Here is a 19,605-nt window from a genome sequence, read left to right as displayed (position 1 = left end):
TTTTAAAAAACTTTTATTTCCATTTTTTAAATACCATTTTTTCATTTTTTAACATTAGTAAATCATTACTTTTTTTAAACATTTTATTTCCATTTTTAATTTTTTTTTCCTTATACATTTCCTTTGCTTTTTTTAAAAAAAAACACTGTGCACTGGCAGCCTGGCGGCTGGCGGCCTGGCGGCCTGGCGGCCAGTGCAGCTCAGCTGCCGGCCTGCCTTCACGGGCCGCCGTGCCCCGAACGGCCCGTGGGCCGCAGGCGTGCCGTGCCGGCACGGGCACGGCCCGGCCATCCACGGGCCGTGCTTAGGCCGGCGGCTCGGCACGTGGGCCGGCACGGCACGGCCCGTTTCATCAGCCGTGCCTAACGGGCCGTGCCGAAACGGGCCGTGCCGGACCCGTGCCCGTGTCGGGCCGGGCCGTGCCGCCCGTTTGGACACCTCTAGACTAAGCTTCTTGTTAAAACTTAAAACTGATCTTTGTGCAAGTAGTTTCTGAGTAGATATTATGCCCCAAATCTAAAATGTTTTAAATTATAATACGTTACTACTTTTTCTATAAATTTGATTGAACTTAAAACAGTTTGATTTTGACCAAATTTAAAATATTTTATAATATGAAACGGAGGGGTAATAATGATAAATTGGTTCCTTTTTTTTCATAAAACTCACATATATATTAGAGTTGAATATTTTTAAATAATAGAATGAGAGTTGATGAAAAACAACTCTCACATATCGGGGTTGTTCAACTGCTTCCTGCCGTAGTTTCAGAAATAACACAACATACGTGTTGACTGTACCACAATGAAAATAGGTGCAACTGAATAGTATAATCTTTACTAATGTTTTCTCTACCAAGCTCAAGGATACAATTTGCTAGAAACTCATAAATATAAATCAATTAACAAATATGTAATATGTACTCCCTCCATTAAAAAACAACTCAACATCCCCTCCTAACAAAAATAATATGGACAAAATATTGTCCAGACTCGTTGCGACACCTCCTAAGATGAGTTTTTTTTGGACGGAGGGAATAACTTGTAATCCAAAATATCATTGGATTAGATTTTTGGTTGCATTTTCCTATGCAGACGACACACACTGTTAGTGTTTTAATATGTTTCACCCGAAGGCCTAAACGGATCGATCTATTCCACCGCAGCAACTAGTCCTCCAATGCCGACATGTCATCACCGCACTATATATCCGCGACCTCCGCTCCGATTCAACATAGAGCAGCTTCGCTTTGGGACTCACCCCACGGCACTCGGGGCATCACGCTGTGTATTTGACAATGATGACATCTCGCAGAACGCACATGCGCTCATGAGGATGAACCCTGTAGAAGCTGCTAGTCGGGAAGGCGTTCGACGAAATAATGGTAAGGGAGCAGGCACTTTAGCATGAGAAGACCCCTCCTCACCGTGGTTAAGGCTCTCATCGATGCTCCTCCAAGCGTTGTCCACATGGGCTACTCAAATTGAGAGCTAGGGAGGTCGTGATATGGAGAGCAAGGCTACCTTAGACACTGGTGATGAGAGGCGTGATGGACTGAGACTCCCTAGTGGCCGGAGCAGCCAACTCAGCAGAGAGAAATAGGGGAGAGAGAGGAAAGAGGGGAGTGGAGGAAGAAGATGAGTGTGAGTCATTTACATGTTGGTCCCTTGCTGTGATATGGATGTCACGTCAACGAAAACCTTTTTCGGAACAACCGAGAGAGTCGTTTTGTACAGTTTTAATATTTAAAGGAGTTGATATACCCAATTTTATGATCGAGTGATACGAATCAAATCCAACATATATTCAAGGGAATCCAATTGGACTTCTTAAAAAAAAAAAACCTATGCCTCGGCCCAACACGAGCAAGAGAGGAGGCACACGGGAAAACGGGGCCCAGTCGCAGTCTCACACGAGCGCACGCTCAGGCTCAGCATTCCACCCAACGTTACGGTCGTCGTCCAGATCGACCTCGCGGCGGCTCCCAGTGGTCGCCGGCGACGAGCTGTTTCTTTCCTTTCTTCCTTGTGGTTTACTCCTTTATTTTTTTCCTTTTATTTCCTCTTGTACGTGCTCGATCGCGGCGGCACATGGATGTTACCACGACTCCAAGAGAGAAAAAAAAAAAGTTGCGGCCATGGAACAAAAGGCTCAATCTCGTCCGTGACCGTGGCGTGAAGCAGGCTCTCATGGAGCCATGAAGAGGAGAGCTGAGCAGTTAGCAGCAGCAGCCTTTTTATCTGAACTTGCGTCTTTCGGATGCAGTCATGTCCTACAAGTAATAACTGGCAGCCATCACAGCATTTACAGTACAGCTGGTTAATTTCTTTTCCACTCCTTGTTAAGGACATTAGCAATGCGCCACTTGTTTTGTGGAGCCTGGGGCTGCCACGTAGGACGAAGACACAAGAAGAATAATACTTTACCACAAGTTTTACAGTGCTATGTAGCCTCAAACAGGGTCCACACATATAAAAAAAGTAAATTCCCTCTCCTTTATCCTCAGTCGCGGCCCCACCCACTTGCGCGCTGCGCCCACTCCATCTCCGCCCGCGCGCCTCCCCTTCTCCGTCCGCCGCGCCTCCCCTTCCTCCTCCGGCACGATGGAGCTCCCGAGCCACCCAGTCCCCACTCCAGCCTCTCCGTCAATCCCGCCGCCGGAACCCCTTTCCTCCTCCGCCTCTCTCCTCTCTCCTCGGGGGGCGGCGTGGCCGGCGCGGCCGACGAGCTCCGGGTGGCGTGGATTAGAGGCGGGGGCCACGACGAGGCCCGCGGCGGCGCCCTCTCTCCTCGTCGGCGGCGCCCTCTCTCCCTGTCAGCGGCGGCGCCACACTCCTCTCCCGCCATCAAGCTTCTCCGAGGAGAGCGCGGGAGGCGAAGCCACAGAGTGACGAGGCAACGACCTCCACAACGCTGTACCTCGCCTTTCTCCCTGCGCCGCACGCCTCGATGGATGCGAAGTCCGCGTGACCAGTTTAGGCTTCGCGCGCCTCGCTTGGCTCCGCAGATGGCTGACATGGAGGCAAATATTCCATGTTCGGAGCTGAAGCCGAACGCCACGTGGGCGCACTGTGAACGCCCTTACATGGGCTAGCATGTTTTTGACGTGCCATGTAGGAGTACGGAGTACTACGCACATCACCGCCCTCATGACGTAGAGCAGGATGTTACCACTAGATTGAACAGTCAAACGAAGTGCAAACTTGATCTACGTAGACACAAATTACGCAAACTTTATTCGAAAGATGTTTTGCAATTTTGCAAAATAGGAGTACTGTACAGTACTGTGTGTGGCTCATTTTCCGGAATAGCAAGGCAGAAGGGTTTTTTTAGCAGAGCAGCTAACAGGGGTGACAATTGAATAGATATGAACGGATAATGCTCATATCATACTTCATCCGTCCTAAAATATAATAATTTTTAGCTCTTAAGATTTGTCCCATAAGGGCAGTCCCAACCCTCCACATAGGATCTATGGCATTAACTACATTGCCATATAGGACTTTTAACTTATGTGGCACTATATTAATTGAGAGAAAGAGAGTGAAGAGAGGAAGAAACTGGGTCTCATGCAAGACACAGCTTCAACACGAGAACCTATGCACTAGACACTACTAAGTTTTGCATTGGGAGAGAATAATGTCTTCATAATAGATGAAGAATAAATATGATTGATATAGAAGAGAGATGATGTATTTATCAATGGCCCACTTTAAGAAATCATGAGTTGTGAAGTATAGTTTTTATTGTGATGCCTTATTGATATGACACCATAGACACTGTTTATGGACACTATGGGTTGGGACTGCCCTAATATAACAACTTCTCCACCAACATTGACTTACCAACCAATCACAACCCTCCACCATTCGCTTTTCCCACCTCCCTCCTCTACTCATCCAATCACAACCCTCCACCACTCACTTCTAGTACATACTATTTTTTTAATAACCGTGTCCAACACTAAAACTTCTTATATTCTGGGATGGAGGGAGTATTTATTTTCGTATTATTTTTGTTGGATATGAAAATGGATATGAATAGCTCGGATAAATAAACAAATACGGTTTATCTCGAATACGAATAAGGGTCAAATATAATCGGACATAAATATGAAAAGAAATATTTCTCGGAACATGAAAGTAACCTAAACTTCTAATAGAAACAAATATGCATCACAAGTAATTAGCTCATTTTATATAAAAAATTTGATCCTAGACTAAACAATGATAATTAAGTTCTACATGTACAACATTGTTGGTGCAAATACATGTTTAACTGATACTATAACATATAACATATGTAGTTAATGTAATTTAGTAAAAGAAATATTTAAAGGTTTAAATAATATTAACAATCTGGACTAGTGCTGTGAGATGAGTTACTATTAAAATATATAAATATAAAGAGTTAGTACTATGTTTTATGTCTTAAGCGATATCCGAATAGCATTGTTAATTGGATATCGGTATTATTATCTATATCCTGAAAACTATAATATCCTCTCAGTCTTAGAATATAAGAGTTTTGGTTGGATGGGACACATCTATTTTGGACGCTTCGAACGATGTTGATATTCTTTTCAGAGCGAAAGAGAACTACTCCCTCTGTCTCTAAATATAAAGAATTTTAGTTGTTTATGATGTACTCCCTTCGTTTATAATACAAGGGACGGAGGGAGTACGTAGTACAATATATACGGAGAGAGTATATTTTAGCATGAAGGGAGTCCTACTATCGGCTTTCATCCTGCCTAGCAGCACTGGAGGCCAATACTACGGAGATCAATTAAGATCCCCTGTAAGAGCAAGTTTAACAGTATAGCCCACTGCTAACTCTAATTTATTTATAGTTAATCTAATAGCTAATCTATCTATCTATCTATCTATCTATCTATTATCTATTTCTATTATATACTAAAAGTCCATTAAACTTCCTATAAACGCTCTCAAGCCGCCACGTAGGACTCCTACAAATGCTCCTAAACCGCCACGTGGCTCTGTCAAATCTAACCGTCGATTTTCACTTAAATTGGTGGACCCGATATTTTAGACCATCCGATTAAATTTTTCCGTGAACCTCCCCTTCCATCGATCCCCGGTTTCCTTTCCTTTTCTTTTTCTGATCCTATTTTTATGCTACTGTTTCACGAAAAAAAACAAAAAGTCATGCGAGTACATACGAGAGTATAGCATGATCGGATAAACCCGAAGGAACACATATATATACTTACACGTAGTAACATATAGAAAAAGATAAAACATATTAGTGGACCCAAACGCTCTCAAGCCGCCACGTAGGACTCTACAAATGCTCCTAAACCGCCACGTGGCTCTGTCGTTGATTGTCACTTAAATTGGTGGAACCGATATTTTAGACCATCCGATTAAATTTTTCCGTGAACCTCCCCTTCCATCGATCCCTGGTTTCCTTTCTTTTTCTGATCCTATTTTTATGCTACTGTTTCACGAAAAAAAACAAAAAGTCATGCGAGTACATACGAGAGTATAGCATGATCGGATAAACCCGAAGGAACACATATATATACTTACACGTAGTAACATATAGAAAAAGATAAAATATATTAGTGGACCCAAACGCTCTCAAGCCGCCACGTAGGACTCCTACAAATGCTCCTAAACCGCCACGTGGCTCTGTCAAATCTAACCGTCGATTTTCACTTAAATTGGTGGACCCGATATTTTAGACCATCCGATTAAATTTTTCCGTGAACCTCCCCTTCCATCGATCCCCGGTTTCCTTTCTTTTTCTGATCCTATTTTTATGCTACTGTTTCACGAAAAAAAAAAAAGTCATGCGAGTACATACGAGAGTATAGCATGATCGGATAAACCCGAAGGAACACATATATATACTTACACGTAGTAACATATAGAAAAAGATAAAACATATTAGTGGACCCAGTTGATGTTTCAGAACATTAGATTAGATGTCTAAAAGTCTATTAAACTTAAAAAAATGCTCCTAATTAACCATATGATATCCTACAAACGCTTCTAAGTTGCCATGTGATGCTCTAATAAATTAGTAAAATTCTTAAAATTCTAAAATAACAAAACATATTTTTATTAAATTTGGTGGACCTATTATTTACAACCATTAGATTAATTTTCAAGAAAAAAATTCCCCTCCTAAACCCGGGCCTACCTAAGCATGTAGCCTATATGTATAAGTTATTTTTAAAAAAAAAAACGAATATACGTATGTACGTCTCCTCTTCCTTCAATTCATTTATGCACTTTTTCACCTATGCCTTCTCCTATTTGCATGTCTTATTAGTTAGATAAGCAATAATATCGTGTTAAACAATTAAGCTTCTTTATCATACAACTAATTTCTGATCCATGTAATTCTTTACATTATTTATAACTAAATTTACAGTTGAACACCATATTTCACTACAATTTAGCTTTGAAAAAAAATGTCATTTTGGTTTATATTTCTGACTTTTGCGTGCCATTCAAGCAATTATAAAAACATATAAAATAATGATAATAATATGTATTTTATCATCACGCATAACTTTATAATAATTAAATTAGGTCTACAACCATGAAAGTAAAATGAAAATACTATGAGTAATGTTTACAAAATATGTTAGTTAGAAAGCAAAACTTATGCAACAAAATAAGCAACTATAACATCTAACTCATACTACTAATATTTGATGAGCTTACGTCTTTAGATTATTTTACATTTAAAGACCCATATCCACTGTAATATCGATTTTGAGAAGAAATATGTCACTTTGGGGGCTATATTTTCTGACTTTTGTGTGCCACTCAAAGAATTATAAAATTGTAGAAAGATAATGATATATATTTTATCACCATATATGGCTTTGGAATAATTAAATTAGATCGATATGGATAACAGTAAAATGAACGAATGCTTTAAAAAACTACTCCCCCATTATAACATTAGAATAAGTCAAAATAACATTATTAGATTATTAGATTGCAGTGTTCGTATTGTTAATATCTACTGCGAATATACTGGAAAAAACAAGTAAAAACGATAGATTTTAATCAATTAATAAATCATTTTTCAATTTTTAGTTAAAAAAATAATAGCAACTAAAACACTACAACCCGGGAATTATTACAATTATATGCACGCATAATCTCTTCCCTTCAACTCTCTCTTCCTCTCATCACTCATTTAATTCATTTGTCTCCTAATTTTTAACTAAGTAAAAAAATCAATAATTAGAAAGCCAAATGATTATAATTCTAAAGTTAAATCATAATTTTAACTTATTTGAAATTTTGTTTTATTTATAATTAAATAGATAATTTAAGATCCATGTTACCCATGTTTCACTCTCTAAAGATGAAAATTCATCATTTAAGAATAGACACTGTTCCTTTGCATGGTAATCAAATACAAAAATGACAAACCATAATACAAAATAAAAATAAGTACTATATTATCGTAAATCATTGAACATCCTCTGAGCGCACTTAAGGCGTCACGTGTTACGCCTTAAATAAAAATAAAACTTTATAAATTGGAAGAAAAATCATCTGACCATTAGTTTCCACTTAAATAGGTAGATCCATTATTTTCAACCAATAGATATACTTTTAAGAAAATCTTAAGCCGCAATGTGTTACGCCTTAAAAATTAGAAAAAATAACAAAAAATGTGAGAAAAAAATATCATCGGTTTCACTTAAATCATTTAGATAAAATAGAAAAATCCACCCCTCCACTTCATCCCCCCCCCCCTAAACATACGCACAACACGACACTACTCGTCCCATCCCTTCTCCACTCTACCTCTTCCTGTTTACATAGCCAAAAATAATCAAAATATTAAAACATGCATACATTTCAAGCTACACGTCTGATTTCTAATCTAAATATTATTGTATTTATAATTAGAACAATGATTTAAAGATCCATAAAGCCTATATTTTGAACTGTATAAAATATAAAATAAAGCAGGTAATAGAAAATGTCAATAGGACTAAATTAAACTATTTAGAGAAAACGCAATAAGTTCGTAAAAAAATTGGTTCTTGCATTTCACTAAAATTGGACCAACCATTGCATGTTCCATTTTCGTAACAATTTTAAAATGCTTAGACATTAATGGCCTCACATCTATCCTATGATATCATAGCATTATGAGTTTCTCCACATATTATTAGACATATAAACCACACTAAGGTTCACAGTATATAGTTCTTTGAAAAGTTATAATTGTTATTATTAAATTTAAAATTTCGGATTCATGTTAACTAGGTATATTATTTTGAAAAAGATAGTATGGATCACAAGGAAGCGAGGTATATGACGTGTCTTTATTAATTTATATATAAGTATGTAGCAATTTGCATCAACTTATATGTAGCAATTTGCGTCAACTTAAACCTACTAGAAGGAGAACTACTTGATGGTACAAATAAAACATATTTATTAACAATATAGTTCTTTAGAATTTGTTAAAAAAAGGCAAGTAAACATTCTATTAAAAAAGGACAAACACCTTACTTCTAATTTACACGTGATTTGTTAGACACATTTTCCAAACAAACTAAATTGAACTTCCTTCTTTATTATTCCTTCTATATAATAAAGAGATCATATATAATTATTTATACATATGTACCAAATATGATATATTTTAAAACCTAACAAATATCTTGAAAAAATTATCAAAGCAAAATGCCGAAGAATAGCGGAGGCCTCACCTGATGTGTCTTATTCAAATAAAAAAGTACTTTTAAACATGGGAGGTGTCAGCCGATTGATATTCCATATATATATATATATATATATATATATATATATATATATATATATATATATATATATATATATATATATATATATATATATATATATATATATATATATATATATATATATATATATATATATATATATATATATATATATATATATATATATATATATATATATATATATATATATATATATATATATATTTCAAATGCAATGTACAAATCTATTATATACTAAAAGTCCATTAAACTCCCTACAAACGCTCTTAAGCTGCCACGTGTCTCCCTCAAAACACTCTCAACTTGCCACGTGGCGTAACGAGAGGAATTCAGCACCTCGTAGGGCCCGCACATTATTTCCATAAATATATGTATGTGTACACAAGGCAAGATTTGAAATCTATCTAAAAGCAAAACATGTACTTGTCGTGAACAAACATAGATTAGTTCCATATTTGTGTGTGAGAGGCAATATTCCAAATCTCTCAAAGCAAAACATTCCAAATCTCAAAAAGCAAAATTTAGATCACTAGGAAAGATTATTAATTGCAACAAGGATTAGTTCCATATACATGAGACAATATTCGTAAGGCTTGCATGCATATATATACACCCCGCCAGCATGCGACATTAGTCGATTCCGGAAGAAGTCGATTCCGACGACGGAGCAGAAGAAGTCGATTCCGGCGGACGGAGCAGAAGAAGTCTGCGGCACCTTGCGAATCATCTTTGGCATAAGAAGGTATATCACGCACCCACAAAAGAACACAATCATGACATCATCTAATCATGATCTTGCAGCTAGGAAATAACATATGCATCTATACAGTTTTGTCATCATATTTTCAACAGAAGAAACTAACATTGCACCTACAAAAGAACACAATTACGATATCCTGTATTAGTTAGAGGTACATTATGTTGCATCTATGTATACAATTTTGTCAATTTTTTTTCCAGCACAAAAAAGTAACCTTGCACCTATCAAAGAACACAATTATGAGAGTTTGTATTAATTAGTTCTATAAAATAACATAAACATGTATACGACTCTCTGTCAAATTTGTTTAGTAACTATATGCAGTACTACTCATTTGCAGATAACATGGCACCTAGCAATTTGATTACTGCATTAACACCAAAGAACGATAGGTGGAGAATCAAAGTAAAAGTTATTAGGCTATGGGATGCGGTTAATCCTACAATGGTTGATGAGTTCTATGGTATACAGATGATTGTACTAGATGCAGAGGTATGATTGTTGTAAACATGTGATTTAATATATTGTTCTATTATGTAAATACTATTTTTTTGGTGCAGGGCAACTCAATACATGTCTCTATCTCAAAGCAATTGGCGAACCACTTCAGGCCAAAAATTAAGATTAACTCAATATATACTTTTAAAAATTTCAAAGTTATGGAACATGATAAATACCGTGTCCTAAAAAACAATCTGAAAATCCTTTTTTATCATGATACCATAGTAAAAGAGGTAAAATCAAAAAGACAATGTTTCTTGGACTATTACTTCGAGTTTACAGACAGGAAAACATTAAGGAGTAGGTTGAATAAAGATCAACAGTTATCAGGTATGTGCATAATCTTACTTCTTTTAAACATTGTTATTTGTACTAAAGACCTGTTTGTATTTAGATGTGATTGGCTTACTTAGCGGGATGAAGCCGATCGAGCAAAGAATGCTAGGAAAAAACACAAGCAGGGAGAGGGTTTGCAACATGCGTGAAATTGAACTCCTTTTATTAGAGTAAGATTGTTGTCTGCAAATTTAAACCAGCACTAATACTTTCTATGTGGTATATTTTACAAGACTTTATTGCATTTGTAGGGGAGAAAAAGTTAAAATTACTCTATGGGGAGATATTTTAGCAAATATGGTTGACGACGATTTGCTTGGGAAGCAAACTGTGTTCATCGCCACTGGACTTCTGGTTAAAGAATATGAAAGTGAGGATGTTATTTTTTTCTAATTTAACGTACTTATAGTTTTAGTAAACTAACGACATTGATCATTTAGAATTATTATCATTTGGAGTAACAAGTTCAACAGAAGTTTTTTTGGATATGGAAATTCCTGCAAGCATGGAAATATTGAGCAGGTGTGCAGTAGTAGCATTTAAATTCATATATATTTGTTGATTTGTCTAAAATTATCTGATGGATTATATTGCATTTTATTTATAGGCATAATGCTGAAAAGGTTTTGCCCACAATGATTGAAGTGGACGCAAGCACTCAAGGAACCATTGAAGAGCAAATGTTCTACAATAGAAAGACATTGAAAGAAATAACAGAATTGCGATATAGTAATATACAACAGAAGGTACATATCCATTCCTATGTTACGTTTATTTTTCATTTGTGTATTTAATGTTGGGAAAAATCTACTTGATGGCTGATGTAATGAGCATTACCTAAATTAAGTGGTACGTTTAGTCGTGAAGTCATCTTTAGTCACTCTTTCAAGCTGATTAGTTAACCAACATTAATTTGTTTTTTATTTAGGAATTTATATGCACAGTCAAAGCTAAAATTGAGGAGATTAAATCAAGAAATTGGTGGTATATGTCTTGCGATAAGTGCTTTTGTGGAACAAGAAAGGAATCAAATGTATACATTTGCAATTCATGCGGAAAGGAAGCAGTGAACCCAAAACCACGGTAAGCATGCTCTTCAAATTTTATTTGACATATTGTAGCAGGTATATTTACCATTAACGGCACATTGTACCAGGTATGTAATAAACCTTGAGATAAGTGACCACACTACTAGGACGACATGTACAATATTTAATGAGGAAGCAGAAAGAATATTTGGTCATAAGTCTGTGTCCACCATGCTGGAGGAACAGAATGGACAAATTGATATGATTCCTGATACAATACGTCAGATATGTGGAAGAATATTGATATTCAGATTGAAGTTGACTAAACGAAATTTAGAAGAGTGTAAGGAAGACTACAAAGTGAACTACACTTTTACACCTAATGAAAAGCTTGAGATGAATTATGTAAATGACAAGGCAGAAGAGGTATGACTATTTGCATTATTCTTTTTTATACATGTTATAGATCTTATATTACAATATAAATATTAATTTGCAGTCAATGTTGAAGTACAACGATGATTATGGCTTCACTGATTTGAAAAAAATATTTTTGTAATGCATATGATATATATATAATTATTTATTGGATGTTCTGTAGTTTGGGCAGCACAATTTTCAGGTAAAAGAAGAGCCAAAAAATGAAAGTAGTGATGATTATGAAATGAACAATCATCGCAAAACAAAGAAAGAGAGATCAAACATGAGATCTACAAAAAGATCAAACAAGGTATGTATAATTGCTTTCTTACATAACAATTCGTAAAGTTGTTTATAGTAGTACACTAATAATGATGTTTTATAGGAACCATACATTACCGATTCTGATGGGAAAACAAATGAAAAGGCAATCACAATCGATGATGATTCCGAAGAATCACTTGATGATTATTTTGATGAAGAATACAATAAAAAGGTTACCCAGGAGAGTACAAAGACAAATCCTTCTAAAAGAAGAGTTACAAGACGCTTTAAAATAGCTAACAAGGTACTTCATTTATTTACATTCCAAATTCACTCAATTTAGTTTTCACATAAATTATTTACCATTTCAATATGGCACTATGATATAGGCTAAGAAAGATCTTATATTACAATATAAATATTAATTTGCAGTCAATGTTGAAGTGCAATGATGATTATGGCTTCACTGATTTGCAAAAATCAGAAGATGAGGTAATATATAACAAATAAAAAATATTTTTACAATATATATTATATATATAATTATTTATTGGATGTTCTGTAGTTTGGACAGCACAATTTTCAGGTAAAAGAAGAGCCAAAAAATGAAAGTAGTGATGATTATGAAATGAACAATCATCGCAAAACAAAGAAAGAGAGATCAAACATGAGATGTACAAAAAGATCAAACAAGGTATGTATAATTGCTTTCTTATATAACAATTCGTAAAGTTATTTATAGTACTACACTAATAATGATGTTTTATAGGAACCATACATTACCGATTTTGATGGGAAAACAAATGAAAAGGCAATTACAATCGATGATGATTGTGAAGAATCACTTGATGATTATTTTGATGAAGAATACAATGAAAAGGTTACACAGGAGAGTACAAAGACGAATCCTTCTAAAAGAAGAGTTACAAGACGTTTTAAAACATCTAACAAGGTACTTCATTTATTTTACTTTCCAAATTCACTCAATTTAGTTTTCACATAAATTATTTACCATTTCAATATGGCACTATGATATAGGCTAAGAAAGGAAAATGTTCTGAAATGAAAACTCAGAGAAATAAGGTACAATTCTTACTTTTCTTTCATATACAAAACGATTTGTCAAACTATTACTGACATGTTATATACAATTGATGGGTATTAATAGGAACCATATACTACTGATTGTGAGAAGATAGCAAATGACAAACCAATTTCGCTTGATGATGATTTTGATGAAGAATATAATAAAAATATGGTCATGGCGGACACCAGTACTTCTAAAAGAAAAGTCAGACACTACATAGGACAAACTAACATTGTACTTCATTGAGTTTTACTTTCTATTTAATGTTACCTTTCATGTTTGTCCATTAATGTCAATATGCTATTGTGCAGGTAAGGGGAAAAGGTTGTGGAAAGAAGAGTACAAATATGGGAACTTGCACAAAAAGTGCAATTGAAAATACAATTCAAGATGATGAAGTATTTGATATATTTGTTAAATAAATCATGTATTTTAACATAAAACTTTTTTAATTAACTAACTAAGAACACAAAATTTAGGTGCATGACGGAAAAATTGCTTCAGGAACTGCTAAAAGACCATCAAGGAAATTTATAATTTCAGATAGTGAGGTACTGCATGAGACAATTTATCAAGTTATTAATTAATATATATATTTTTTGTAACAACTAATTTTTTTTCCATAGGATGAGCACAGCAGTAATACAAAGGTGACTGGGGACAGCACCAGCTGTAATAGTAGTAAGGAAGATATAAACAAAGGTCGATGCAATTATAATATTGAGAACATTAAAGTTCACATGAATGAGCAGTCCAGTCGATGCAGATCAACAAGGATTAGAAGACCACCCACCCGATACTCATATTAGGTACAACATATTACTTCTGGGAAAATGTTGGTTGCTTTAGATTTGGTTTGATTAGTAAATTATAATAATATGGTCTTTCGTCTGCAGGTAATTTATCGTCAAGAAGGCCCAAAAGAACCAATTAAAAGGAGGGTTCAGCCAATACTTTTTATTGAAGAATAGTATTATATATGTTCCTATTAATTTTTATGTTCATTAGATATTGTCAGATGTAACGTACAACTTGCACTTGCCAAAGGAATCCTTGGATTACTTTGTTTATTTCTAAGATAGAGAGTTAATAACATTCAATATAAATGCATGCATGTACCTTCAGTACATGTATATGAGTCGATCCCTGCTTGCTTCCTCTACCGTTGATATCCTAAAAGCATATAAAACAAGATCAGTTGATTTAATAATTCTTAATTAATACAAATCCCCAAGCAAGAAACTTAATGATTAAAAAAACTTGATTATGTAAAATGGAAATCAATCAAGAAAGATGAGCTCTCGGGGCTACCTTCGCTCTCAGCCATGCTTGATGTTGCTGCACCTGCTATCCGCACTGCCCCAACACCTGCCATCCCCACTGCCCCATTTCCTACAAATACCACCTCCCATACCAGAGCCAACTAACCGATGGCTAACACTGCTCCTGATCTAGACATCCTGCGGTGGATCTACCAAGGCACTGACTTGGATGCCCTATGGTGGATCTAGCCAACCAGTCTTTCAGCCGTCGCTACCACAAGGCATTCCCTCTCAAATCGGCTCCGATGGATGAGTAGTGGAGGAGAAGGTAGTGATGAGTGAGCTAGATAGATTGGAGAAGAATATATGTTCAGATTCTCCGCCGCCTGGCCTTCGCCCTCATGTGGCCATTCGGGACAGGAAGACAAACGCGACCGCAGCGCAGATATGTGGCCAGGAAGGGCTTGGGAGGAGATAACGATGTGCCTGCAATTTTACACTTTGGTCCTGCAGTGGATTTTAATTTATAAATGAGCCCTCAGTCTATTATCAGTACTTCAGTAATGAAACGTGTTTAGTATTTACCAAAATATAATGAATCTCCTTAGGATGATTGTAAACCTTTGGATGTTCTAAATAAAACCGCATCAAAGGAACTTTCCAAATGTGTAATATTTAAATGGATTTCACAATAATTTAATTAACTTCTGTAAAAATCAGGCAAAAAATATCTAATTAGAAATTTGACAATATATATATGCAATCTATTTTCAAGTACAATAAAAAAAATATACCATCTATTCAGCTTATCATCCGTACCAATAATTTCAATTTTAAAACTGCCAAAAAAAGCCACATTGTTTTTTATATAACCGTACTAAAAGTATTGCAAAATAGAGTTGACCGTACACAGTATTAAGGAATTACATCTTATACATAGAATGGAAACGATACCATTAAAAAGAATGGAAGACAATTGTTCAAGTATAGTAATAATATGGATGGAGTACTAATCCACGACACATAGGTTCATGGAAACTCCACGGACTCTATATTCCTATATAAATTAATCTTACAACAATGCTGCAATAAACAATCTACTCTTCCTTTCTTCCGGAGACACCAGTCAGGTCCCTATCAGTTCTCTCCATCATCTTCCATCACAGTGCAACTTATAGATTTATATTGACAAACACTCACATATGCAGTTGATACTTTATATTTTTTGACATTTGATTCGCAGTTGATACTTGCACAACAAAAATATAGGAAAACACGATGCAGAGTGGAAATCACCCTACGGATGATGGCAGTCCAACACAGGACAGGTAAGAATCACCCTAAATACCTTAATCGTTTGTGATTGACTCCTGCAAACTGCGACAATTATGAACTGATTTTCATATCCAATTTTAACAGTTCAAACTTGACTGCTCGAGCCAATTCAAAGGAATTATCGCGGTTAGCAAGATCGAAAAGGAAAAGAAAACTAGACCTGAGAAGGAGCGGATCTCCATCGACCAAAAATTACTCCAGTGCGGATGAAACAAATGTTCTTCAAAGGTAAACACTCAAGTTATCATCACAATTACTAAAAAGGAAATGCGTCATATTTAACAAGGATATGCCAACATTTACCAGGAAAAGAAAACTTGATGAAAAAAGGACTGGGTTTCAAATGAGCAACAATGAGTCAAGCGCAGACACAGGAAATCCCCTGCAAAGGTAAAATTATAGGCGAAGAATACAATTACCTATGAAGGTCCTGTATTTAATAACAATTTATTTCAACCGCAACAATTATGAACTGATTTTCAGATCCAAGTTTAACAGTTCAAGCGTATGTATTTAATAACAATTAATTTCCGAATAGGCACAATACATCAGAATCAGTCAAAAAAAGTAGTTATCTCCCTGTTTTGACATCCAATTTTCACAGCTCAAACTTCACTGCTGAAGTAAACTCAACGGAACTCGCACGCTTATCAAGACTGAATAGGAAAAGGAAACTTGACCTTAGAAGAAGCGGATCTACATTGAACAACAGTTCGACCTGTTCAAATCCAGCAAATCACATTGAAAGGTAAACATACAGAAAATCAACAAAATTGTTAGAAAGGAAATTTTTCCTTATTTAAGAATAAACACTGACTGTGATATGAATAAAATCAGGTCTAGAAAAGAAAAATATCAGATCCCATCAACCAACATGGAAACGAATAGGTATGTTAACCACATTATAAAAATGATATCGTCATTCAGTTTATTTTTAAATCACTTTTTTCTTTTATGAAAAAAAATATTTGTCTTCCAGTCTCAAGATGAATGATCGAGTAAGTAAGGAAGGAAACATTATAAGGAATAAGGTTGCTGATACAGGAAATCCCCTGCAAAGGTAAAATTATAAGCAAAGAATACAATTACCTATGAAGGTCCTGTATTTAATAACAATTTATTTCAACCGCAACAATTATGAACTGATTTTCATATCCAAGTTTAACAGTTCAAGCGTATGTATTTAATAACAATTAATTTCCAAATAGGTACAATACATCAGAATCAGTCAAAAAAAAGTTGTTATCTCCCTGTTTTGACATCCAATTTTCACAGCTCAAACTTCACTGCTGAAGTAAACTCAACGGAACTCGCACGCTTATCAAGACTGAACAGGAAAAGGAAACTTGACCTTAGAAGAAGCGGATCTACATTGAATAACAGTTCGACCTGTTCAAATCCAGCAAATCACATTGAAAGGTAAACATACAGAAAATCAACACCATTGTTAGAAAGGAAATTTTTCCTTATTCAACAATAAACACTGACTGTGATATGAATAAAATCAGGTCTAGAAAAGAAAAATATCAGATCCCATCAACCAACATGGAAACGAATAGGTATGTTAACCACATTATAAAAATGATATCGTCATTCAGTTTATTTTTAAATCACTTTTTTTTTATGAAAAAAATATTTGTCTTCCAGTCTCAAGATGAATGATCGAGTAAGTAAGGAAGGAAACATTACAAGGAATAAGGTTGCTGTACCACCAAGGAAGAAGAAAAAATCAAGCGTGAAAGAATGGAATTTTGGCAAGCCTACATGCACATGTCAACACTGTGGTGCACTTTTCTGGTATGAAGAAAGAACTCGTGGCAAAGGAAAAGGGCCACCTTCTTTTAGCTTATGCTGCAAACAGGGCAAGGTTGACTTACCTACACTAAAGAAACCACCTACTTACCTTTCAAATCTGATGTGCAAAGAAAAAGGAAAGAGATCGAGGAACTACATGGACAATATCAGAGTATATAACTCCATGTTTGCATTTACCTCCATGGGAGGAAAAGTTGACAGAGAGATAAACAATGGGTCTGGACCATATGTTTTCCGCATGAATGGCCAGAACTACCACCGAATAGGTACTCTACTGCCTGAAGAAGGCGATAAACCTCGCTGGGCGCAACTTTACATCTATGACACTGAGAACGAAGTCAAAAACAGAATTGACGCATCAACATCATCCCATAATAGAGAATCAATAGATTCACACATTGTCTTAGGCCTAAAGAACATGCTGGACAGAGAAAACGTACTAGCACAGACATTCAGAATGGCAAGAGATAGATTCAAAGAAGGTGACTATCATAATGTAAGCCTACGACTTATAAGGAAGCGTGGTGGAGATGGCAGGCAGCATAACATGCCATCGGCATCGGAAGTGGCAGCACTGATTGTTAATGACACGAGTGAGAACCAAAAAGGACGTGACATAATTGTTCATTATAAAGACACAGGGCCCAGAAGAATATCAGAAAACCATCCAAAATTCATGGCAATGCAGTACCCGTTGCTATTTCCCTATGGAGAAGATGGCTTCACAAACAAAATATTGTACAGAGATAACCATGGATCCAAATGCAAGAGAAAACATTTGACCATGTTGGAGTACTATGCTTATCGCATACAACAGCGCAAAAATCAATGTATGCACTTGCTAATGTGTGAAAAATTGACGTTGCAGTTCATTGTTGATGCACTAGCGTGCATAATCCAATATAGGCTGGACTGGATAAGAAAACATCAAGGGAATCTTAGAACTGAACTGTATGCTGGCTTGCAGGATGCAATTGAAAGGGGTGACACAAGAGCTGAACAGGTTGGAAAAAGGATACTACTTCCTTCATCTTTCACAGGCAGCCCAAGATACAAGGCACAAAACTACCAAGATGCTATGGCAATATGTCGTTGGGCAGGATACCCAGACCTGTTTGTCACTTTCACGTGCAACGCTGCTTGGCCAGAGATACAAAATATGCTAGATGAAATAGGAGTTCAGAAACCATCAGATAGACCTGACATTGTTGACCGAGTATTCCATATAAAATTGAGGGAATTGATGACAGACATAAAGGACAAGCAATACTTTGGAAAGACTCTTGCAAGTAAAAATCCTAAACCCGCATATTCATTAGTTCGAATTTATTTAATTTTAAAAAGGAACTAACAATTGTCCATCTTAATGCAGTTATATACACAATTGAGTTCCAAAAGAGGGGACTTCCACATGCCCATATACTAATCTTCCTTGACAAGAAAGACAAATGCCCAGACGCTTCAGAGATCGATAGAATAATAAGTGCAGAGATCCCAGATAGGAAGAAGACCGCGAAGGATTTGAAGCTGTGGAAAATTTCATGATGCACGGTCCATGTGGAGAGGAAAAGTCAAATTCACCATGCATGATAGAGAACAAATGCATCAGAAATTTCCCCAAGAAATTCCACAGTGAAACAACCGTGGATGAGGATGGATTCCCAACATACAGAAGAAGAGACAATGGCAGGTACATAGAGAAAGGAAACGTTAAGCTAGACAACAGATATGTAGTCCCTTACAATAGAGACTTGCTGGTAAAGTACCAAGCACACATAAATGTCGAGCGGTGCAATCGATCTAAGTCAATCAAATACCTTTTCAAGTACATGCATAAAGGCGACGACCAAGCAACAGCCCTAATCGAATCTGATCATGATGAGATCAAGAAGTACCTGGAATGCACGTACATATCAGGACATGACGCATGTTGGCGAATATTCCAATTTGAGATGCACTATCGATATCCATCTGTTGAGAGGCTACCATTCCACCTGGAGAATGAACAGCAAGTTATTTTCCCA

At 36.0% G+C, this 19,605-nt stretch overlaps 1 long non-coding RNA gene across 1 annotated transcript; it reads right to left on the bottom strand.

Moving 5' to 3' along the window:
* Positions 1-9,293: 9,293 nt before the first annotated feature.
* LOC107279427 (uncharacterized) lies at positions 9,294-14,878 on the bottom strand. Its single transcript, XR_001541275.3, has 3 exons — positions 14,481-14,878; positions 14,289-14,342; positions 9,294-9,643 (listed from the first exon to the last, which is right to left on the bottom strand). It is a non-coding gene; the product is annotated as an uncharacterized lncRNA (long non-coding RNA).
* Positions 14,879-19,605: the final 4,727 nt, after the last annotated feature.

This window comes from Oryza sativa, chromosome 11 (genome assembly GCF_034140825.1).
Source record: "Oryza sativa Japonica Group chromosome 11, ASM3414082v1".
Taxonomy (NCBI): Eukaryota; Viridiplantae; Streptophyta; class Magnoliopsida; order Poales; family Poaceae; genus Oryza; species Oryza sativa.
The sequence above is the reverse complement of the archived record's forward strand: the minus strand, read 5'-3'. Positions and strand labels throughout refer to the sequence as shown.